Source organism: Pristiophorus japonicus, chromosome 3 (genome assembly GCF_044704955.1).
Source record: "Pristiophorus japonicus isolate sPriJap1 chromosome 3, sPriJap1.hap1, whole genome shotgun sequence".
NCBI classification, from domain to species: domain Eukaryota; kingdom Metazoa; phylum Chordata; class Chondrichthyes; family Pristiophoridae; genus Pristiophorus; species Pristiophorus japonicus.
In genome coordinates this window covers 327,650,814-327,674,661 of record NC_091979.1, presented here as the reverse complement: position 1 = coordinate 327,674,661, position 23,848 = coordinate 327,650,814, and the positions used below count along the sequence as shown (strand labels likewise).

Sequence of the window (23,848 nt, the reverse complement as noted above, 5' to 3'; positions counted from 1 at the left end):
GCTTGTCCACAGATCCCTGAAGGTAGCTGGCCAGTTGGAAAAGTTGGTTAAGAAGTCATATGGAATGGTTGCATTTATTGGCAGAAGCAAGGAAGAGTACAGCAAGTGGGTTATGCTAGAACTGTATAAAATTCTGGTTAGGCCACAGCTGGAGTACTGCGTGCAGTTCTGTTCACCGCATTGATGGAAGAACGTGAATACGCTGGAGAGGGTACAGAGGAGATTTACGTAGATGTTGCCGGGAGTGGAGCAACTTTGCTATGAGGACAGATTGGATAGGATGGGTTTGTTTTCCTTGGAACAGAGGAGGCTTATGGGCGACAGCATTGAGGTGTATAAAAATAGGAGGGGCCTAGATATTGTTGATTAAAAGGGTCTATTTCACATAGTGGAGTGGTCAACAACCAGGCTGCATAATTTAAAAGTAATTAGTGTAAGGGTTAAAGGGGATTTGAAGTGAAAATTCTGCATGCAGATGTTTGTGGGGGTCTCAAACTCACTGCCTGAAAGTGTGGTGCAGGCAGAAACCCTCACCACATTTAACCAGTTCTTAGATGTGCACATGAAATGCAATAAGGTGCAGGGGTACACACCTAAAACTGGGCATTTGTTGGCCGGTGCAGATACGATGGGCGTAAATGACTCCTTCCATGCTGTAAACCTCTATGATTATATAATTATCGGTTAGGATTACTTTCATGATGCAAAAAGTGGCAATCAGATAATTAATGGCGTTTCCAGTGAAGAAGTGTTCGTGCAAGCTGGGGCTCGAACTCAGGAAGCTGAGATCAAACATCTTGTGAGGCTGTTGTTCGGAGCAGGTGGAGCGTTCTCTCGAACGCTGGCATTTTGCAGCCCAGTGAAGAGCGGTAAAGCGCTGTTTGATGCTGCATTCTCCGCTTTCCGCCGGCAGCGGCTGATTGGAGAGTGTGGGAGCGGAAGTTAGGGCTTGTCCCGCCCTCACTCACTCTGGAGCTGGTGAAGAGCGATTAGTCGATGGGTTTGTTTGTGGCTTTAATTTTCTGTTGTGAAGCGTGGTGGCGTGGCAGGATCCTTTAATAATCTCTCACAGCTGACCTGAATGCACGGAATGTGCAGCTTTGAGATATGGTTTCTCCAGCGTCAGGGCTGGAAACGGGAGGGAGTGAGAGACACTGTGTCGAATTTTAGTGTGAACAGAACTGCAGAGAGAAATCAGCAAATGGAACATCATCGTGAGACACTGCACTCTGTTAATATTGAACCACTAATATGAATGATTTAATTTTATCTAATCATTAATTGAACACGTTTGCATAATGTTTCCACCCGGTTTCCTTTCGCGTGTGAGGCGAACGTGATAACCACTACACTACGGAAACGCTGTGGCAGTAACCTTGTTGGGAACATAACCAGAGCTTTAACCTCAACAGCTGGACTACACTTCTGGAGCTTGTGTCACGAGAATAGAATAACGGTGCGATATTTAGCAAGTTTGTGAGTGTGGCAGGAATTGATCACGTGTTTCTCTGCCTTTATACATAGGAACAGGAGTGGCCATTCCTCAGCAAGTGGTTAGAATCTGGAATACACTTCTCTAAAGGGCGGTGGAGTCAGACTCAATCTTATCTTTTAAAACGGAGTTGGATAAGTATCCGAATGCAAAAAATTGCACAGCTGTGGGTAAATGACAGGGGAGTGAGACTTGTTGAGAGTTGGCATGGGCTCGACGGGCTGCAACCATTCCCTTATTCTTTGATTGTATGCGTTAGTGGCACATTTAATAATGTGCATGTCAGCAGAATATTGAAAGGGACATGGATTCAGTAGGCACAACGAGAGGCATCTGATTCAGAAGATTCGGGTGCACGAAAATTCGGGTTTAATGACTTTAAAAGCATCATTTTTGTTTTGTGAAGATTCGGTCAGAGAAATGTTTGGGAAAAGAATTTTTTTCTGAAAAGAACTCAGCACTTCATCTTCTTTTTGGCTGTTAGGGTCACACTTCTTTTCGATGGTATTCTTCCAGAATGTATATTTTCTTTGCTGTTTCACAATAATCAGTCCCTTGCACTACAGTCTATCTCACTGTTTCCAACTTCCCATGTACATGTTTCCAGCAATGAACATTTTGAAGCAGCCAGAAACCCTCACCACATTTAACAAGTTCTTAGACGTGCACATGAAATGCAATAAGGTGCAGGGGTACACACCTAAAACTTGGCATTTGTTGGCCGGTGCAGATACGATGGGCTTAAATTACTCCTTCCATGCTGTAAACCTCTATGATTATATAATTATCGGTTAGGATTACTTTCATAATGCAAAACGTGGCAATCAGATAATTAATGGTGTTTCCAGTGAAGAAGTGTTCGTGCAAGCTGGGGCCCGAACACAGGAAGCTGAGATGAAGCATCTTATGAGGCTACTGTTCGGTGTACGGGGAGCGTTCTATCGAACGGTGGCATTTTGCAGCCCAGTGAAGGGCGGTAAACCGCTGTTTGATGCTGCATTCTCCGCTTTCCGCCGGCAGCGGCTGATTGGAGAGTGTGGGAGCGGAAGTTAGGGCTTGTCCCGCCCTCACTCACTCTGGAGCTGGGGAAGAGCGATTCGTCGATGGGTTTGTTTGTGGCTTCAATTTTCTGTTGTGAAGCGTGGTGGCGTGGCAGGATCCTTTAATAATCTCTCACAGCTGACATGAATGCACGGAATGTGCAGCTTTGAGATATGGTTTCTCCAGCGTCAGGGCTGGAAACGGGAGGGAGTGAGAGACACTGTGTTAAATTTTAGTGTGGACAGAACTGTAGAGAGAAGTCAGCAAATGGAACAGCATCGTGAGACACTGCACTCTGTTAATATTGAACCACTAATATGAATGATTTAATTTTATCTAATCATTAATTGAACACGTTTGCATAATGTTACCGCCCGGTTTCCTTTCACGTGTGAGGCGAACGTGATAACCACTACACTACGGAAACGCTGTGGCAGTAACATTGTTGGGAACATAACCAGAGCTTTAACCTCAACAGTTGGACTACACTTCTGGAGCTTGTGTCACGAGAACAGAATGACAATGCTATATTTAGCAAGGTTGTGAGTGTGGCAGGAATTGATCCCGTGTTTCTCTGCCTTTATACATAGGAACAGAAGTGGCCATTCCTCAGCAAGTGGTTAGAATCTGGAATACACTGCTCTAAAGGGCGGTGGAGTCAGACTCAATCTTATCTTTTAAAACGGAGTTGGATAAGTATCCGAATGCAAAAAATTGCACAGCTGTGGGTAAATGACAGGGGAGTGAGACTTGTTGAGAGTTGGCATGGGCTCGACGGGCTGCAACCATTCCCTTATTCTTTGATTGTATAAGTTAGTGGCACATTTAATAGTGTGCATGTCAGCAGAATATTGAAAGGGACATGGATTCAGTAGGCACAACGAGAGGCATCTGATTCAGAAGATTCGGGTGCACGAAAATTCGGGTTTAATGACTTTAAAAGCATCATTTTTGTTTTGTGAAGATTCGGTCAGAGAAATGTTTGGGAAAACAATTTTTTGCTGAAAAGGACTCAGCACTTCATCTTCTTTTTGGCTGTTAGGGTCACACTTCTTTTCGATGGTATTCTTCCAGAATGTATATTTTCTTTGCTGTTTCACAATAATCAGTCCCTTGCACTATAGTCTATCTCACTGTTTCCAACTTCCCATGTACATGTTACCAGCAATGAACATTTTGAAGCAGGCAGAAACCCTCACCACATTTAACAAGTTCTTAGACGTGCACATGAAATGCAATAAGGTGCAGGGGTACACACCTAAAACTTGGCATTTGTTGGCCGGTGCAGATACGATGGGCTTAAATGACTCCTTCCATGCTGTAAACCTCTATGATTATATAATTATCGGTTAGGATTACTTTCATGATGCAAAACGTGGCAATCAGATAATTAATGGTGTTTCCAGTGAAGAAGTGTTCGTGCAAGCTGGGGCTCGAACTCAGGTAGCTGAGATGAAGCATCGTATGAGGCTGCTGTTCGGTGTACGGGTAGCGTTGTCTCGAACGGTGGCATTTTGCAGCCCAGTGAAGGGCGGTAAACCGCTGTTTAATGCTGCATTCTCCGCTTTCCGCCGGCAGCGGCTGATTGGAGAGTGTGGGAGCGGAAGTTAGGGCTTGTCCCGCCCTCACTCACTCTGGAGCTGGGGAAGAGCGATTAGTCGATGGGTTTGTTTGTGGCTTTAATTTTCTGGTGTGAAGCGTGGTGGCGTGGCAGGATCCTTTAATAATCTCTCACAGCTGACCTGAATGCACGGAATGTGCAGCTTTGAGATATGGTTTCTCCAGCGTCAGGGCTGGAAACGGGAGGGAGTGAGAGACACTGTGTAGAATTTGAGTGTGAACAGAACTGTAGAGAGAAATCATCAAATGGAACAGCATCGTGAGACACTGCACTCTGTTAATATTGAACCACGAATATGAATGATTTAATTTTATCTAATCATTAATTGAACACGTTTGCATAATGTTTCCACCCGGTTTCGAACCGGGGACCTTTCGCGTGTGAGGTGAACGTGATAACCACTACACTACGGAAACGCTGCGGCAGAAACATTGTTGGGAACATAATCAGAGCTTTAACCTCAACAGCTGGACTACACTTCTGGAGCTTGTGTCACGAGAAGAGAACAACGGTGCGATATTTAGCAAGGTTGTGAGTGTGGCAGGAATTGATCACGTTTTTCTCTGCCTTTGTACATAGGAACAGGAGTGGCCATTCCTCAGCAAGTGGTTAGAATCTGGAATACACTGCTCTAAAGGGCGGTGGAGTCAGACTCAATCTTATCTTTTAAAACGGAGTTGGATAAGCATCCGAATGCAAAAAATTGCACAGCTGTATGTAAATGACAGGGGAGTGAGACTTGTTGAGAGTTGGCATGGGCTCGACGGGCTGCAACCATTCCCTTATTCTTTGATTGTATAAGTTAGTGGCACATTTAATAGTGTGCATGTCAGCAGAATATTGAAAGGGACATGGATTCAGTAGGCACAACGAGAGGCATCTGATTCAGAAGATTCGGGTGCACGAAAATTCGGGTTTAATGACTTTAAAAGCATCATTTTTGTTTTGTGAAGATTCGGTCAGAGAAATGTTTGGGAAAAGAATTTTTTGCTGAAAAGGACTCAGCACTTCATCTTCTTTTTGGCTGTTAGGGTCACACTTCTTTTCGATGGTATTCTTCCAGAATGTATATTTTCTTTGCTGTTTCACAATAATCAGTCTTTTGCACTAGAGTCTATCTCATTGTTTCCAACTTCCCATGTACATGTTACCAGCAATGAACATTTTGAAGCAGGCAGAAACCCTCACCACATTTAACAAGTTCTTAGACGTGCACATGAAATGCAATAAGGTGCAGGGGTACACACCTAAAACTTGGCATTTGTTGGCCGGTGCAGATACGATGGGCTTAAATGACTCCTTCCATGCTGTAAACCTCTATGATTATATAATTATCGGTTAGGATTACTTTCATAATGCAAAACGTGGCAATCAGATAATTAATGGTGTTTCCAGTGAAGAAGTGTTCGTGCAAGCTGGGGCTCGAACTCAGGAAGCTGAGATGAAGCATCTTATGAGGCTGCTGTTCGGTGTACGGGGAGCGTTCGATCGAACGGTGGCATTTTGCAGCCCAGTGAAGGGCGGTAAACCGCTGTTTGATGCTGCATTCTCCGCTTTCCGCCGGCAGCGGCTGATTGGAGAGTGTGGGAGCGGAAGTTAGGGCTTGTCCAGCCCTCACTCACTCTGGAGCTGGGGAAGAGCGATTCGTCGATGGGTTTGTTTGTGGCTTCAATTTTCTGTTGTGAAGCGTGGTGGCGTGGCAGGATCCTTTAATAATCTCTCACAGCTGACCTGAATGCACGGAATGTGCAGCTTTGAGATATGGTTTCTCCAGCGTCAGGGCTGGAAACGGGAGGGAGTGAGAGACACTGTGTTGAATTTTAGTGTGGACAGAACTGTAGAGAGAAGTCAGCAAATGGAACAGCATCGTGAGACACTGCACTATGTTAATATTGAACCACGAATATGAATGATTTAATTTTATCTCATCATTAATTGAACACGTTTGCATAATGTTACCGCCCGGTTTCGAACCGGTGACCTTTCGCGTGTGAGGCGAACGTGATAACCACTACACTACGGAAACGCTGTGGCAGTAACATTGTTGGGAACATAACCAGAGCTTTAACCTCAACAGCTGGACTGCACTTCTGGAGCTTGTGTCACGAGAACAGAATGACGGTGCTATATTTAGCAAAGTTGTGAGTGTGGCAGGAATTGATCCCGTGTTTCTCTGTCTTTATACATAGGAACAGAAGTGGCCATTCCTCAGCAAGTGGTTAGAATCTGGAATACACTGCTCTAAAGGGCGGTGGAGTCAGACTCAATCTTATCTTTTAAAACGGAGTTGGATAAGTATCCGAATGCAAAAAATTGCACAGCTGTGGGTAAATGACAGGGGAGTGAGACTTGTTGAGAGTTGGCATGGGCTCGACGGGCTGCAACCATTCCCTTATTCTTTGATTGTATAAGTTAGTGGCACATTTAATAGTGTGCATGTCAGCAGAATATTGAAAGGGACATGGATTCAGTAGGCACAACGAGAGGCATCTGATTCAGAAGATTCGGGTGCACGAAAATTCGGGTTTAATGACTTTAAAAGCATCATTTTTGTTTTGTGAAGATTCGGTCAGAGAAATGTTTGGGAAAACAATTTTTTGTTGAAAAGGACTCAGCACTTCATCTTCTTTTTGGCTGTTAGGGTCACACTTCTTTTCGATGGTATTCTTCCAGAATGTATATTTTCTTTGCTGTTTCACAATAATCAGTCCCTTGCACTATAGTCTATCTCACTGTTTCCAACTTCCCATGTACATGTTACCAGCAATGAACATTTTGAAGCAGGCAGAAACCCTCACCACATTTAACAAGTTCTTAGACGTGCACATGAAATGCAATAAGGTGCAGGGGTACACACCTAAAACTTGGCATTTGTTGGCCGGTGCAGATACGATGGGCTTAAATGACTCCTTCCATGCTGTAAACCTCTATGATTATATAATTATCGGTTAGGATTACTTTCATGATGCAAAACGTGGCAATCAGATAATTAATGGTGTTTCCAGTGAAGAAGTGTTCGTGCAAGCTGGGGCTCGAACTCAGGTAGCTGAGATGAAGCATCTTATGAGGCTGCTGTTCGGTGTACGGGTAGCGTTGTCTCGAACGGTGGCATTTTGCAGCCCAGTGAAGGGCGGTAAACCGCTGTTTAATGCTGCATTCTCCGCTTTCCGCCGGCAGCGGCTGATTGGAGAGTGTGGGAGCGGAAGTTAGGGCTTGTCCCGCCCTCACTCACTCTGGAGCTGGGGAAGAGCGATTAGTCGATGGGTTTGTTTGTGGCTTTAATTTTCTGGTGTGAAGCGTGGTGGCGTGGCAGGATCCTTTAATAATCTCTCACAGCTGACCTGAATGCACGGAATGTGCAGCTTTGAGATATGGTTTCTCCAGCGTCAGGGCTGGAAACGGGAGGGAGTGAGAGACACTGTGTAGAATTTGAGTGTGAACAGAACTGTAGAGAGAAATCATCAAATGGAACAGCATCGTGAGACACTGCACTCTGTTAATATTGAACCACGAATATGAATGATTTAATTTTATCTAATCATTAATTGAACACGTTTGCATAATGTTTCCACCCGGTTTCGAACCGGGGACCTTTCGCGTGTGAGGTGAACGTGATAACCACTACACTACGGAAACGCTGCGGCAGAAACATTGTTGGGAACATAATCAGAGCTTTAACCTCAACAGCTGGACTACACTTCTGGAGCTTGTGTCACGAGAAGAGAACAACGGTGCGATATTTAGCAAGGTTGTGAGTGTGGCAGGAATTGATCACGTGTTTCTCTGCCTTTGTACATAGGAACAGGAGTGGCCATTCCTCAGCAAGTGGTTAGAATCTGGAATACACTGCTCTAAAGGGCGGTGGAGTCAGACTCAATCTTATCTTTTAAAACGGAGTTGGATAAGCATCCGAATGCAAAAAATTGCACAGCTGTGTGTAAATGACAGGGGAGTGAGACTTGTTGAGAGTTGGCATGGGCTCGACGGGCTGCAACCATTCCCTTATTCTTTGATTGTATAAGTTAGTGGCACATTTAATAGTGTGCATGTCAGCAGAATATTGAAAGGGACATGGATTCAGTAGGCACAACGAGAGGCATCTGATTCAGAAGATTCGGGTGCACGAAAATTCGGGTTTAATGACTTTAAAAGCATCATTTTTGTTTTGTGAAGATTCGGTCAGAGAAATGTTTGGGAAAAGAATTTTTTGCTGAAAAGGACTCAGCACTTCATCTTCTTTTTGGCTGTTAGGGTCACACTTCTTTTCGATGGTATTCTTCCAGAATGTATATTTTCTTTGCTGTTTCACAATAATCAGTCTTTTGCACTAGAGTCTATCTCATTGTTTCCAACTTCCCATGTACATGTTACCAGCAATGAACATTTTGAAGCAGGCAGAAACCCTCACCACATTTAACAAGTTCTTAGACGTGCACATGAAATGCAATAAGGTGCAGGGGTACACACCTAAAACTTGGCATTTGTTGGCCGGTGCAGATACGATGGGCTTAAATGACTCCTTCCATGCTGTAAACCTCTATGATTATATAATTATCGGTTAGGATTACTTTCATAATGCAAAACGTGGCAATCAGATAATTAATGGTGTTTCCAGTGAAGAAGTGTTCGTGCAAGCTGGGGCTCGAACTCAGGAAGCTGAGATGAAGCATCTTATGAGGCTGCTGTTCGGTGTACGGGGAGCGTTCGATCGAACGGTGGCATTTTGCAGCCCAGTGAAGGGCGGTAAACCGCTGTTTGATGCTGCATTCTCCGCTTTCCGCCGGCAGCGGCTGATTGGAGAGTGTGGGAGCGGAAGTTAGGGCTTGTCCAGCCCTCACTCACTCTGGAGCTGGGGAAGAGCGATTCGTCGATGGGTTTGTTTGTGGCTTCAATTTTCTGTTGTGAAGCGTGGTGGCGTGGCAGGATCCTTTAATAATCTCTCACAGCTGACCTGAATGCACGGAATGTGCAGCTTTGAGATATGGTTTCTCCAGCGTCAGGGCTGGAAACGGGAGGGAGTGAGAGACACTGTGTTGAATTTTAGTGTGGACAGAACTGTAGAGAGAAGTCAGCAAACGGAACAGCATCGTGAGACACTGCACTCTGTTAATATTGAACCACGAATATGAATGATTTAATTTTATCTCATCATTAATTGAACACGTTTGCATAATGTTACCGCCCGGTTTCGAACCGGTGACCTTTCGCGTGTGAGGCGAACGTGATAACCACTACACTACGGAAACGCTGTGGCAGTAACATTGTTGGGAACATAACCAGAGCTTTAACCTCAACAGCTGGACTGCACTTCTGGAGCTTGTGTCACGAGAACAGAATGACGGTGCTATATTTAGCAAAGTTGTGAGTGTGGCAGGAATTGATCCCGTGTTTCTCTGTCTTTATACATAGGAACAGAAGTGGCCATTCCTCAGCAAGTGGTTAGAATCTGGAATACACTGCTCTAAAGGGCGGTGGAGTCAGACTCAATCTTATCTTTTAAAACGGAGTTGGATAAGTATCCGAATGCAAAAAATTGCACAGCTGTGGGTAAATGACAGGGGAGTGAGACTTGTTGAGAGTTGGCATGGGCTCGACGGGCTGCAACCATTCCCTTATTCTTTGATTGTATAAGTTAGTGGCACATTTAATAGTGTGCATGTCAGCAGAATATTGAAAGGGACATGGATTCAGTAGGCACAACGAGAGGCATCTGATTCAGAAGATTCGGGTGCACGAAAATTCGGGTTTAATGACTTTAAAAGCATCATTTTTGTTTTGTGAAGATTCGGTCAGAGAAATGTTTGGGAAAACAATTTTTTGCTGAAAAGGACTCAGCACTTCATCTTCTTTTTGGCTGTTAGGGTCACACTTCTTTTCGATGGTATTCTTCCAGAATGTATATTTTCTTTGCTGTTTCACAATAATCAGTCCCTTGCACTATAGTCTATCTCACTGTTTCCAACTTCCCATGTACATGTTACCAGCAATGAACATTTTGAAGCAGGCAGAAACCCTCACCACATTTAACAAGTTCTTAGACGTGCACATGAAATGCAATAAGGTGCAGGGGTACACACCTAAAACTTGGCATTTGTTGGCCGGTGCAGATACGATGGGCTTAAATGACTCCTTCCATGCTGTAAACCTCTATGATTATATAATTATCGGTTAGGATTACTTTCATGATGCAAAACGTGGCAATCAGATAATTAATGGTGTTTCCAGTGAAGAAGTGTTCGTGCAAGCTGGGGCTCGAACTCAGGTAGCTGAGATGAAGCATCTTATGAGGCTGCTGTTCGGTGTACGGGTAGCGTTGTCTCGAACGGTGGCATTTTGCAGCCCAGTGAAGGGCGGTAAACCGCTGTTTAATGCTGCATTCTCCGCTTTCCGCCGGCAGCGGCTGATTGGAGAGTGTGGGAGCGGAAGTTAGGGCTTGTCCCGCCCTCACTCACTCTGGAGCTGGGGAAGAGCGATTAGTCGATGGGTTTGTTTGTGGCTTTAATTTTCTGGTGTGAAGCGTGGTGGCGTGGCAGGATCCTTTAATAATCTCTCACAGCTGACCTGAATGCACGGAATGTGCAGCTTTGAGATATGGTTTCTCCAGCGTCAGGGCTGGAAACGGGAGGGAGTGAGAGACACTGTGTCGAATTTGAGTGTGAACAGAACTGTAGAGAGAAATCATCAAATGGAACAGCATCGTGAGACACTGCACTCTGTTAATATTGAACCACGAATATGAATGATTTAATTTTATCTAATCATTAATTGAACACGTTTGCATAATGTTTCCACCCGGTTTCGAACCGGGGACCTTTCGCGTGTGAGGTGAACGTGATAACCACTACACTACGGAAACGCTGCGGCAGAAACATTGTTGGGAACATAATCAGAGCTTTAACCTCAACAGCTGGACTACACTTCTGGAGCTTGTGTCACGAGAAGAGAACAACGGTGCGATATTTAGCAAGGTTGTGAGTGTGGCAGGAATTGATCACGTGTTTCTCTGCCTTTGTACATAGGAACAGGAGTGGCCATTCCTCAGCAAGTGGTTAGAATCTGGAATACACTGCTCTAAAGGGCGGTGGAGTCAGACTCAATCTTATCTTTTAAAACGGAGTTGGATAAGCATCCGAATGCAAAAAATTGCACAGCTGTGTGTAAATGACAGGGGAGTGAGACTTGTTGAGAGTTGGCATGGGCTCGACGGGCTGCAACCATTCCCTTATTCTTTGATTGTATAAGTTAGTGGCACATTTAATAGTGTGCATGTCAGCAGAATATTGAAAGGGACATGGATTCAGTAGGCACAACGAGAGGCATCTGATTCAGAAGATTCGGGTGCACGAAAATTCCGGTTTAATGACTTTAAAAGCATCATTTTTGTTTTGTGAAGATTCGGTCAGAGAAATGTTTGGGAAAAGAATTTTTTGCTGAAAAGGACTCAGCACTTCATCTTCTTTTTGACTGTTAGGGTCACACTTCTTTTCGATGGTATTCTTCCAGAATGTATATTTTCTTTGCTGTTTCACAATAATCAGTCTTTTGCACTAGAGTCTATCTCATTGTTTCCAACTTCCCATGTACATGTTACCAGCAATGAACATTTTGAAGCAGGCAGAAACCCTCACCACATTTAACAAGTTCTTAGACGTGCACATGAAATGCAATAAGGTGCAGGGGTACACACCTAAAACTTGGCATTTGTTGGCCGGTGCAGATACGATGGGCTTAAATGACTCCTTCCATGCTGTAAACCTCTATGATTATATAATTATCGGTTAGGATTACTTTCATAATGCAAAACGTGGCAATCAGATAATTAATGGTGTTTCCAGTGAAGAAGTGTTCGTGCAAGCTGGGGCTCGAACTCAGGAAGCTGAGATGAAGCATCTTATGAGGCTGCTGTTCGGTGTACGGGGAGCGTTCGATCGAACGGTGGCATTTTGCAGCCCAGTGAAGGGCGGTAAACCGCTGTTTGATGCTGCATTCTCCGCTTTCCGCCGGCAGCGGCTGATTGGAGAGTGTGGGAGCGGAAGTTAGGGCTTGTCCAGCCCTCACTCACTCTGGAGCTGGGGAAGAGCGATTCGTCGATGGGTTTGTTTGTGGCTTCAATTTTCTGTTGTGAAGCGTGGTGGCGTGGCAGGATCCTTTAATAATCTCTCACAGCTGACCTGAATGCACGGAATGTGCAGCTTTGAGATATGGTTTCTCCAGCGTCAGGGCTGGAAACGGGAGGGAGTGAGAGACACTGTGTTGAATTTTAGTGTGGACAGAACTGTAGAGAGAAGTCAGCAAATGGAACAGCATCGTGAGACACTGCACTCTGTTAATATTGAACCACGAATATGAATGATTTAATTTTATCTCATCATTAATTGAACACGTTTGCATAATGTTACCACCCGGTTTCGAACCGGTGACCTTTCGCGTGTGAGGCGAACGTGATAACCACTACACTACGGAAACGCTGTGGCAGTAACATTGTTGGGAACATAACCAGAGCTTTAACCTCAACAGCTGGACTGCACTTCTGGAGCTTGTGTCACGAGAACAGAATGACGGTGCTATATTTAGCAAAGTTGTGAGTGTGGCAGGAATTGATCCCGTGTTTCTCTGTCTTTATACATAGGAACAGAAGTGGCCATTCCTCAGCAAGTGGTTAGAATCTGGAATACACTGCTCTAAAGGGCGGTGGAGTCAGACTCAATCTTATCTTTTAAAACGGAGTTGGATAAGTATCCGAATGCAAAAAATTGCACAGCTGTGGGTAAATGACAGGGGAGTGAGACTTGTTGAGAGTTGGCATGGGCTCGACGGGCTGCAACCATTCCCTTATTCTTTGATTGTATAAGTTAGTGGCACATTTAATAGTGTGCATGTCAGCAGAATATTGAAAGGGACATGGATTCAGTAGGCACAACGAGAGGCATCTGATTCAGAAGATTCGGGTGCACGAAAATTCGGGTTTAATGACTTTAAAAGCATCATTTTTGTTTTGTGAAGATTCGGTCAGAGAAATGTTTGGGAAAAGAATTTTTTGCTGAAAAGGACTCAGCACTTCATCTTCTTTTTGGCTGTTAGGGTCACACTTCTTTTCGATGGTATTCTTCCAGAATGTATATTTTCTTTGCTGTTTCACAATAATCAGTCCCTTGCACTATAGTCTATCTCACTGTTTCCAACTTCCCATGTACATGTTACCAGCAATGAACATTTTGAAGCAGACTTCTGAAGCACAGTGTCCAAAATGGTTTATGGATTCAGAGGTAAAGTGCAGAGCACAGATAAGTTATTCAATTAAGGACTCTCCTTCAGTTAACATTTCTTTAGTTGTGCAAATGAAGATCATCAGTCAATTAAGGATGTTTTCCCATGAAGGCAGGATAACATTTAATGATTATGCATTTTCTAAGTAAAAGCCCATGTGATTCAGGGCGAAGTGGCACATTGGATCCAAATTTGGCTCAGAGGCAGGAAGCAAAGGGTAATGTTTGATGGGTGTTTTTGTGACTGGAAGTATGTTTCCAGTGGGGTTCCGCAGTTTTCAGTGCCAGATCCATTGCTTTTTATGGTATTTATCAATGATCTAAACTTGAATATAGGTGTTATGATGACGAAGTTTTCAGGTGTTATTAAAATAGGCAGTGGGTTGATAATGAAGAAGAAAGCTGGAGACTCCAGGAAGATATCAATCAACTGATAAGGGGGTAGAGCAGTGGCAAATGGAATTTAATCCAGAGATGTGAGAGATCGCGCATTTGTGGAGGGCTAACAAGGAAAGGGAATACACATCAACTGGTATGACATTGAGAAGTGTAGAGGAACAAAGGTAACTGGGATTGCTTGTCCACAGATCCCTGAAGGTAGCTGGAAAGTTGGAAAAGTTGGTTAAGAAGTCATATGGAATGGTTGCATTTAAATAGCAGAAGCAAGGAACAGAACAGCAAGTGGGTTATGCTAGAACTGTATAAAATTCTGGTTAGGCCACAGCTGGAGTACTGCGTGCAGTTCTAGTCACCGCATTGAAGGAAGGACGTGAATACGCTGGAGAGGGTACAGAGGAGATTTACGTAGATGTTGCCGGGAGTGGAGCAACTTTGCTATGAGGACAGATTGGATAGGATGGGTTTGTTTTCCTTGGAACAGAGGAGCCTGATGGGCGACAGCATTGAGGTGTATAAAAATAGGAGGGGCCTAGATATTGTTGAGTAAAAGGGTCTATTTCACATAGTGGAGTGGTCAACAACCAGGCTGCATAATTTAAAAGTAATTAGTGTAAGGGTTAAAGGGGATTTGAAGTGAACATTCTGCATGCAGATGTTTGTGGGGGTCTCAAACTCACTGCCTGAAAGTGTGGTGCAGGCAGAAACCCTCACCACATTTAACAAGTTCTGAGATGTGCACATGAAATGCAATAAGGTGCAGGGGGACACACCTAAAACTGGGCATTTGTTGGCCGGTGCAGATACGATGGGCTTAAATGACTCCTTCCATGCTGTAAACCTCTATGATTATATAATTATCGGTAAGGATTACTTTCATGATGCAACACGTGGCAATCAGATAATTAATGGTGTTTCCAGTGAAGAAGTGTTCGTGCAAGCTGGGGCTCGAAGTCAGGAAGCTGAGATGAAGCATCTTATGAGGCTGCTGTTCGGTGTACGGGGAGCGTTGTCTCGAACGGTGGCATTTTGCAGCTCAGTGAAGGGCGGTAAACCGCTGTTTGATGCTGCATTCTCCGCTTTCCGCCGGCAGCGGCTGATTGGAGAGTGTGGGAGCGGAAGTTAGGGCTTGTCCCGCCCTCACTCACTCTGGAGCTGGGGAAGAGCGATTATTCGATGGGTTTGTTTGTGGCTTTAATTTTCTGTTGTGAAGCGTGGTGGCGTGGCAGGATCCTTTAATAATCTCTCACAGCTGACCTGAATGCACGGAATGTGCAGCTTTGAGATATGGTTTCTCCAGCGTCAGGGCTGGAAACGGGAGGGAGTGAGAGACACTGTGTAGAATTTGAGTGTGAACAGAACTGCAGAGAGAAATCAGCAAATGGAACAGCATCGTGAGACACTGTACTCTGTTAATATTGAACCACTAATATGAATGATTTAATTTTATACAATCATTAATTGAACACGTTTGCATAATGTTTCCGCCCGGTTTCGAACCGGGGACCTTTCGCGTGTGAGGCAAACGTGATAACCACTACACTACGGAAACGCTGTGGCAGTAACATTGTTGGGAACATAACCAGAGCTTTAACCTCAACAGCTGGACTACACTTCTGGAGCTTGTGTCACGAGAATCGAATGACGGTGCAATATTAAGCAAGGTTGTGAGTGTGGCAGGCATTGATCACGTGTTTCTCTGCCTTTATACATAGGAACAGCAGTGGCCATTCCTCAGCAAGTGGTTAGAATCTGGAATACACTGCTCTAAAGGGCGGTGGAGTCAGACTCAATCTTATCTTTCAAAACGGAGTTGGATAAATATCCGAATGAAAAAAATTGCACAGCTGTGGGTAAATGACAGGGGAGTGAGACTTGTTGAGAGTTGGCATGGGCTCGACGGGCTGCAACCATTCCCTTATTCTTTGATTTTATAAGTTAGTGGCACATTTAATAGTGTGCATGTCAGCAGAATATTGAAAGGGACATGGATTCAGTAGGCACAACGAGAGGCATCTGATTCAGAAGATTCGGGTGCACGAAAATTCGGGTTTAATGACTTTAAAAGCATCAGTTTTGTTTTGTGAAGATTCGGTCAGAGAAATGTTTGGGAAAATAATTTTTTGCTGAAAAGAACTCAGCACTTCATCTTCTTTTTGGCTGTTAGGGTCACACTTCTTTTCGATGGTATTCTTCCAGAATGTATATTTTCTTTGCTGTTTCACAATAATCAGTCCCTTGCACTATAGTCTATCTCACTGTTTCCAACTTCCCATGTACATGTTACCAGCAATGAACATTTTGAAGCAGGCAGAAACCCTCACCACATTTAACAAGTTCTTAGACGTGCACATGAAATGCAATAAGGTGCAGGGGTACACACCTAAAACTTGGCATTTGTTGGCCGGTGCAGATACGATGGGCTTAAATGACTCCTTCCATGCTGTAAACCTCTATGATTATATAATTATCGGTAAGGATTACTTTCATGATGCAAAACGTGGCAATCAGATAATTAATGGTGTTTCCAGTGAAGAAGTGTTCGTGCAAGCTGGGGCTCGAAGTCAGGAAGCTGAGATGAAGCATCTTATGAGGCTGCTGTTCGGTGTACGGGGGGCGTTGTCTCGAACGGTGGCATTTTGCAGCCCAGTGAAGGGCGGTAAACCACTGTTTGATGCTGCATTCTCCGCTTTCCGCCGGCAGCGGTTGATTGGAGAGTGTGGGAGCGGAAGTTAGGGCTTGTCCCGCCCTCACTCACTCTGGAGCTGGGGAAGAGCGATTATTCGATGGGTTTGTTTGTGGCTTTAATTTTCTGTTGTGAAGCGTGGTGGCGTGGCAGGATCCTTTAATAATCTCTCACAGCTGACCTGAATGCACGGAATGTGCAGCTTTGCGATATGGTTTCTCCAGCGTCAGGGCTGGAAACGGGAGGGAGTGAGAGACACTGTGTAGAATTTGAGTGTGAACAGAACTGCAGAGAGAAATCAGCAAATGGAACAGCATCGTGAGACACTGTACTCTGTTAATATTGAACCACCTATATGAATGATTTAATTTTATACAATCATTAATTGTACACGTTTGCATAATGTTTCCGCCCGGTTTCGAACCGTGGACCTTTCGCGTGTGAGGCAAACGTGATAACCACTACACTACGGAAACGCTGTGGCAGTAACATTGTTGGGAACATAACCAGAGCTTTAACCTCAACAGCTGGACCACACTTCTGGAGCTTGTGTCACGAGAATAGAATGACGGTGCTATATTTAGCAAGGTTGTGAGTGTGGCAGGCATTGATCCCGTGTTTCTCTGCCTTTATACATAGGAACAGGAGTGGCCATTCCTCAGCAAGTGGTTAGAATCTGGAATACACTGCTCCAAAGGGCGGTGGAGTCAGACTCAATCTTATCTTTCAAAACGGAGTTGGATAAATATCCGAATGAAAAAAATTGCACAGCTGTGGGTAAATGACAGGGGAGTGAGACTTGTTGAGAGTTGGCATGGGCTCGACGGGCTGCAACCATTCCCTTATTCTTCGATTTTATAAGTTAGTGGCACATTTAATAGTGTGCATGTCAGCAGAATATTGAAAGGGACATGGATTCAGTCGGCACAACGAGAGGCATCTGATTCAGAAGATTCGGGTGCACGAAAATTCGGGTTTAATGACTTTAAAAGCATCATTTTTGTTTTGTGAAGATTCGGTCAGAGAAATGTTTGGGAAAATAATTTTTTGCTGATAAGGGCTCAGCACTTCATCTTCTTTTTGGCTGTTAGGGCCACACTTCTTTTCGATGTTATTATTCCAGAATGCATATTTTCTTTGCTGTTTCACAATAAGCAGTCCCTTGCACTACAGTCTATCTCACTGTTTCGAACGTCTCATGTACATGTTACCAGCAATGAACATTTTGAAGCAGACTTCTAAAGCACAGTGTCCAAAATGGTTTATGGATTCAGAGGTAAAGTGCAGAGCACAGCTAAGCTATTCAATTAAGGACTCCACTTCAGTTAACATTTCTTTAGTTGTGCAAATGAAGATCATCAGTCAATAAATGATGTTTTCCCATGAAGGCAGGATAACATTTAATGATTATGCATTTTCTAAGTAAAAGCACATGCGATTCAGGGCGAAGTGGCAAATTGGATCCAAATTTGGCTCAGAGGCAGGAAGCAAAGGGTAATGTTTGATGGGTGTTTTTGTGACTGGAAGGATGTTTCCAGTGGGGTTCCACAGTTTTCAGTGCCAGATCCATTGCTTTTTATGGTATTTATCAATGAACTAAACTTGAATATAGGTGTTATAATTACGAAGTTTTCAGGTGTTATTAAAATAGGCAGTGTGATTGATAAAGAAGAAGAAAGCTGGAGACTCCAGGAAGATATCAATCAACTGATAAGGGGGTAGAGCAGTGGCAAATTGAATTTAATCCAGAGATGTGAGAGATCGCGCATTTGTGGAGGGCGAACAAGGAAAGGGAATACACATCAACTGGTATGACATTGAGAAGTGTAGAGGAACAAAGGTAACTGGGATTGCTTGTCCACAGATCCCTGAATGTAGCTGACCAGTTGGAAAAGTTGATTAAGAAGTCATATGGAATGGTTGCATTTATTGGCAGAAGCAAGGAACAGAACAGCAAGTGGGTTATGCTAGAACTGTATAAAATTCTGGTTAGGCCACAGCTGGAGTACTGCGTGCAGTTCTGGTCACCGCATTGAAGGAAGAACGTGAATACGCTGGAGAGGGTACAGAGGAGATTTACGTAGATGTTGCCGGGAGTGGAGCAACTTTGCTATGAGGACAGATTGGATAGGATGGGTTTGTTTTCCTTGGAACAGAGGAGGCTGATGGGCGACCGCATTGAGGTGTATAAAAATAGGAGGGGCCTAGATATTGTTGATTAAAAGGGTCTATTTCACATAGTGGAGTGGTCAACAACCAGGCTGCATAATTTAAAAGTAATTAGTGTAAGCGTTAAAGGGGATTTGAAGTGAACATTCTGCATGCAGATGTTTTTGGGGGTCTCAAACTCACTGCCTGAAAGTGTGGTGCAGGCAGAAACCCTCACCACATTTAACCAGTTCTTAGATGTGCACATGAAATGCAATAAGGTTCACGGGTACACACCTAAAACTGGGCATTTGTTGGCCGGTGCAGATACGATAGGCTTAAATGACTCCTTCCATGCTGTAAACCTCTATGATTATATAATTATCGGTTAGGATTACTTTCATGATGCAAAACGTGGCAATCAGATAATTAATGGTGTTTCCAGTGAAGAAGTGTTCGTGCAAGCTGGGGCTCGAACTCAGGAAGCTGAGATGAAGCATCTTATGAGGCTGCTGTTCGGTGTACGGGGAGCGTTCTCTCGAACGCTGGCATTTTGCAGCCCAGTGAAGAGCGGTAAACCGCTGTTTGATGCTGCATTCTCCGCTTTCCGCCGGCAGCGGTTGATTGGAGAGTGTGGGAGCGGAAGTTAGGGCTTGTCCCGCCCTCACTCACTCTGGAGCTGGGGAAGAGCGATTATTCGATGGGTTTGTTTGTGGCTTTAATTTTCTGTTGTGAAGCGTGGTGGCGTGGCAGGATCCTTTAATAATCTCTCACAGCTGACCTGAATGCACGGAATGTGCAGCTTTGAGATATGGTTTCTCCAGCGTCAGGGCTGGAAACGGGAGGGAGTGAGAGACACTGTGTAGAATTTGAGTGTGAACAGAACTGCAGAGAGAAATCAGCAAATGGAACAGCATCGTGAGACACTGTACTCTGTTAATATTGAACCACCTATATGAATGATTTAATTTTATCTAATCATTAATTGTACACGTTTGCATAATGTTTCCGCCCGGTTTCGAACCGGGGACCTTTCGCGTGTGAGGCAAACGTGATAACCACTACACTACGGAAACGCTGTGGCAGTAACATTGTTGGGAACATAACCAGAGCTTTAACCTCAACAGCTGGACCACACTTCTGGAGCTTGTGTCACGAGAATAGAATGACGGTGCTATATTTAGCAAGGTTGTGAGTGTGGCAGGCATTGATCCCGTGTTTCTCTGCCTTTATACATAGGAACAGGAGTGGCCATTCCTCAGCAAGTGGTTAGAATCTGGAATACACTGCTCCAAAGGGCGGTGGAGTCAGACTCAATCTTATCTTTCAAAACGGAGTTGGATAAATATCCGAATGAAAAAAATTGCACAGCTGTGGGTAAATGACAGGGGAGTGAGACTTGTTGAGAGTTGGCATGGGCTCGACGGGCTGCAACCATTCCCTTATTCTTCGATTTTATAAGTTAGTGGCACATTTAATAGTGTGCATGTCAGCAGAATATTGAAAGGGACATGGATTCAGTCGGCACAACGAGAGGCATCTGATTCAGAAGATTCATGTGCACGAAAATTCGGGTTTAATGACTTTAAAAGCATCATTTTTGGTTTGTGAAGATTCGGTCAGAGAAATGTTTGGGAAAATAATTTTTTGCTGAGAAGGGCTCAGCACTTCATCTTCTTTTTGGCTGTTAGGGCCACACTTCTTTTCGATGTTATTATTCCAGAATGCATATTTTCTTTGCTGTTTCACAATAAGCAGTCCCTTGCACTACAGTCTATCTCACTGTTTCGAACGTCTCATGTACATGTTACCAGCAATGAACATTTTGAAGCAGACTTCTAAAGCACAGTGTCCAAAATGGTTTATGGATTCAGAGGTAAAGTGCAGAGCACAGCTAAGTTATTCAATTAAGGACTCCACTTCAGTTAACATTTCTTTAGTTGTGCAAATGAAGATCATCAGTCAATAAATGATGTTTTCCCATGAAGGCAGGATAACATTTAATGATTATGCATTTTCTAAGTAAAAGCACATGCGATTCAGGGCGAAGTGGCAAATTGGATCCAAATTTGGCTCAGAGGCAGGAAGCAAAGGGTAATGTTTGATGGGTGTTTTTGTGACTGGAAGGATGTTTCCAGTGGGGTTCCACAGTTTTCAGTGCCAGATCCATTGCTTTTTATGGTATTTATCAATGAACTAAACTTGAATATAGGTGTTATAATTACGAAGTTTTCAGGTGTTATTAAAATAGGCAGTGTGATTGATAAAGAAGAAGAAAGCTGGAGTCTCCAGGAAGATATCAATCAACTGATAAGGGGGTAGAGCAGTGGCAAATTGAATTTAATCCAGAGATGTGAGAGATCGCGCATTTGTGGAGGGCGAACAAGGAAAGGGAATACACATCAACTGGTATGACATTGAGAAGTGTAGAGGAACAAAGGTAACTGGGATTGCTTGTCCACAGATCCCTGAATGTAGCTGACCAGTTGGAAAAGTTGATTAAGAAGTCATATGGAATGGTTGCATTTATTGGCAGAAGCAAGGAACAGAACAGCAAGTGGGTTATGCTAGAACTGTATAAAATTCTGGTTAGGCCACAGCTGGAGTACTGCGTGCAGTTCTGGTCACCGCATTGAAGGAAGAACGTGAATACGCTGGAGAGGGTACAGAGGAGATTTACGTAGATGTTGCCGGGAGTGGAGCAACTTTGCTATGAGGACAGATTGGATAGGATGGGTTTGTTTTCCTTGGAACAGAGGAGGCTGATGGGCGACCGCATTGAGGTGTATAAAAATAGGAGGGGCCTAGATATTGTTGATTAAAAGGGTCTATTTCACATAGTGGAGTGTTCAACAACCAGGCTGCATAATTTAAAAGTAATTAGTGTAAGCGTTAAAGGGGATTTGAAGTGAACATTCTGCATGCAGATGTTTGTGGGGGTCTCAAACTCACTGCCTGAAAGTGTGGTGCAGGCAGAAACCCTCACCACATTTAACCAGTTCTTAGATGTGCACATGAAATGCAATAAGGTGCAGGGGTACACACCTAAAACTGGGCATTTGTTGGCCGGTGCAGATACGATGGGCGTAAATGACTCCTTCCATGCTGTAAACCTCACTGATTATATAATTATCGGTTAGGATTACTTTCATGATGCAAAACGTGGGAATCAGATAATTAATGCTGTTTCCAGTGAAGAAGTGTTCGTGCAAGCTGGGGCTCGAACTCAGGAAGCTGAGATGAAGCATCTTATGAGGCTGCTGTTCGGAGCACGGGGAGCGTTGTCTGGAACGGTGGCATTTTGCAGCCCAGTGAAGGGCGGTAAACCGCTGTTTGATGCTGCATTCTCCGCTTTCCGCCGGCAGCGGCTGATTGGAGAGTGTGGGAGCGGAAGTTAGGGCTTGTCCCGCCCTCACTCACTCTGGAGCTGAGGAAGAGCGATTAGTCGATGGGTTTGTTTGTGGCTTTAATTTTCTGTTGTGAAGCGTGGTGGCGTGGCAGGATCCTTTAATAATCTCTCACAGCTGACCTGAATGCACGGAATGTGCAGCTTTGAGATATGGTTTCTCCAGCGTCAGGGCTGTAAACGGGAGGGAGTGAGAGACACTGTGTCGAATTTGAGTGTGAACAGAACTGTAGAGAGAAATCAGCAAATGGAACAGCATCGTGAGACACTGCACTCTGTTAACATTGAACCACTAATATGAATGATTTAATTTTATCTTATCATTAATTGAACACGTTTGCATAATGTTTCCGCCCGGTTTCGAACCGGGGACTTTTCGCGTGTTAGGCGAACGTGATAACCACTACACTACAGAAACGCTGTGCCAGTAACATTCTTGGGAACATAACCAGAGCTTTAACCTCAACAGCTGGACTACACTTCTCGAGATTGTGTCACGAGAATAGAATAACGGTGCTATATTTAGCAAGGTTGTGAGTGTGGCAGGAATTGATCCCGTGTTTCTCTGCCTTTATACATAGGAACAGGAGTGGCCATTCCTCAGCAAGTGGTTAGAATCTGGAATAAACTTCTCTAAAGGGCGGTGGAGTCAGACTCAATCTTATCTCTCAAAACGGAGTTGGATAAGTATCCGAATGAAAAAAATTGCACAGCTGTGGGTAAATGACAGGGGAGTGAGACTTGTTGAGAGTTGGCATGGGCTCGACGGGCTGCATCCATTCCCTTATTCTTTGATTCTATAAGTTAGTGGCACATTTAATAGTGTGCATGTCAGCAGAATATTGAAAGGGACATGGATTCAGTCGACACAACGAGAGGCATCTGATTCAGAAGATTCGGGTGCACGAAAATTCGGGATTAATGACTTTAAAAGCATCATTTTTCTTTTATGAAGATTCGGTCAGAGAAATGTTTGAAAAATAAATTTTTGCTGAAAAGGGCTCAGCACTTCATCTTCTTTTTGGCTGTTCGGGCCACACTTCTTTTCGATGGTATTCTTCCAGAATGTATATTTTCTTTGCTGTTTCACAATAACCAGTCCCTTGCACTACAGTCTATCTCACTGTTTCCAACGTCTCATGTGCATGTTACCAGCAATGAACATTTTGAAGCAGACTTCTAAAGCACAGTGTCCAAAATGGTTTATGGATTCAGAGCTAAAGTGCAGAGCACAGATAAGTTATTCAATTAAGGACTCTCCTTCAGTTAACATTTCTTTAGTTGTGCAAATGAAGATCATCAGTCAATTAATGATGTTTTCCCATGAAGGCAGGATAACATTTAATGATTATGCATTTTCTAAGTAAAAGCCCATGTGATTCAGGGCGCAGTGGCAAATTGGATCCAAATTTGGCTCACAGGCAGGAAGCAAAGGGTAATGTTTGATGGGTGTTTTTGTGACTGGAAGGATGTTTCCAGTGGGGTTCCACAGTTTTCAGTGCTAGATCCATTGCTTTTTATGGTATTTATCAATGATCTAAACTTGAATATAAGTGTTATGATTGCGAAGTTTTCAGGTGTTATTAAAATAGGCAGTGTGGTTGATAATGAAGAAGAAAGCTGGAGACTCCAGGAAGATATCAATCAACTGATAAGGGGGTAGAGCAGTGGCAAATTGAATTTAAACCAGAAATGTGAGAGATCGCGCATTTGTGTGGAGGGCTAACAAGGAAAGGGAATACACATCAACTGGTATGACATTGAGAAGTGTAGAGGAACAAAGGTAAATGGG

The 23,848-nt window shown here is 43.9% G+C and overlaps 10 non-coding genes across 10 annotated transcripts; all 10 read right to left on the bottom strand.

Moving 5' to 3' along the window:
- Positions 1-4,497: 4,497 nt before the first annotated feature.
- Positions 4,498-4,570, bottom strand: trnav-cac (transfer RNA valine (anticodon CAC)). The gene has a single exon. It is a non-coding gene; the product is annotated as a tRNA-Val (tRNA).
- A 1,537-nt stretch (positions 4,571-6,107) lies between these two features.
- trnav-cac (transfer RNA valine (anticodon CAC)) lies at positions 6,108-6,180 on the bottom strand. Its single transcript has one exon. It is a non-coding gene; the product is annotated as a tRNA-Val (tRNA).
- Positions 6,181-7,717: 1,537 nt separating this feature from the next.
- On the bottom strand, positions 7,718-7,790 carry trnav-cac (transfer RNA valine (anticodon CAC)). The gene has a single exon. It is a non-coding gene; the product is annotated as a tRNA-Val (tRNA).
- A 1,537-nt stretch (positions 7,791-9,327) lies between these two features.
- trnav-cac (transfer RNA valine (anticodon CAC)) lies at positions 9,328-9,400 on the bottom strand. The gene has a single exon. It is a non-coding gene; the product is annotated as a tRNA-Val (tRNA).
- A 1,537-nt stretch (positions 9,401-10,937) lies between these two features.
- On the bottom strand, positions 10,938-11,010 carry trnav-cac (transfer RNA valine (anticodon CAC)). Its single transcript has one exon. It is a non-coding gene; the product is annotated as a tRNA-Val (tRNA).
- A 1,537-nt stretch (positions 11,011-12,547) lies between these two features.
- On the bottom strand, positions 12,548-12,620 carry trnav-cac (transfer RNA valine (anticodon CAC)). The gene has a single exon. It is a non-coding gene; the product is annotated as a tRNA-Val (tRNA).
- Positions 12,621-15,295: 2,675 nt separating this feature from the next.
- Positions 15,296-15,368, bottom strand: trnav-cac (transfer RNA valine (anticodon CAC)). The gene has a single exon. It is a non-coding gene; the product is annotated as a tRNA-Val (tRNA).
- Positions 15,369-16,905: 1,537 nt separating this feature from the next.
- On the bottom strand, positions 16,906-16,978 carry trnav-cac (transfer RNA valine (anticodon CAC)). Its single transcript has one exon. It is a non-coding gene; the product is annotated as a tRNA-Val (tRNA).
- Positions 16,979-19,653: 2,675 nt separating this feature from the next.
- On the bottom strand, positions 19,654-19,726 carry trnav-cac (transfer RNA valine (anticodon CAC)). The gene has a single exon. It is a non-coding gene; the product is annotated as a tRNA-Val (tRNA).
- A 2,675-nt stretch (positions 19,727-22,401) lies between these two features.
- trnav-aac (transfer RNA valine (anticodon AAC)) lies at positions 22,402-22,474 on the bottom strand. The gene has a single exon. It is a non-coding gene; the product is annotated as a tRNA-Val (tRNA).
- Positions 22,475-23,848: the final 1,374 nt, after the last annotated feature.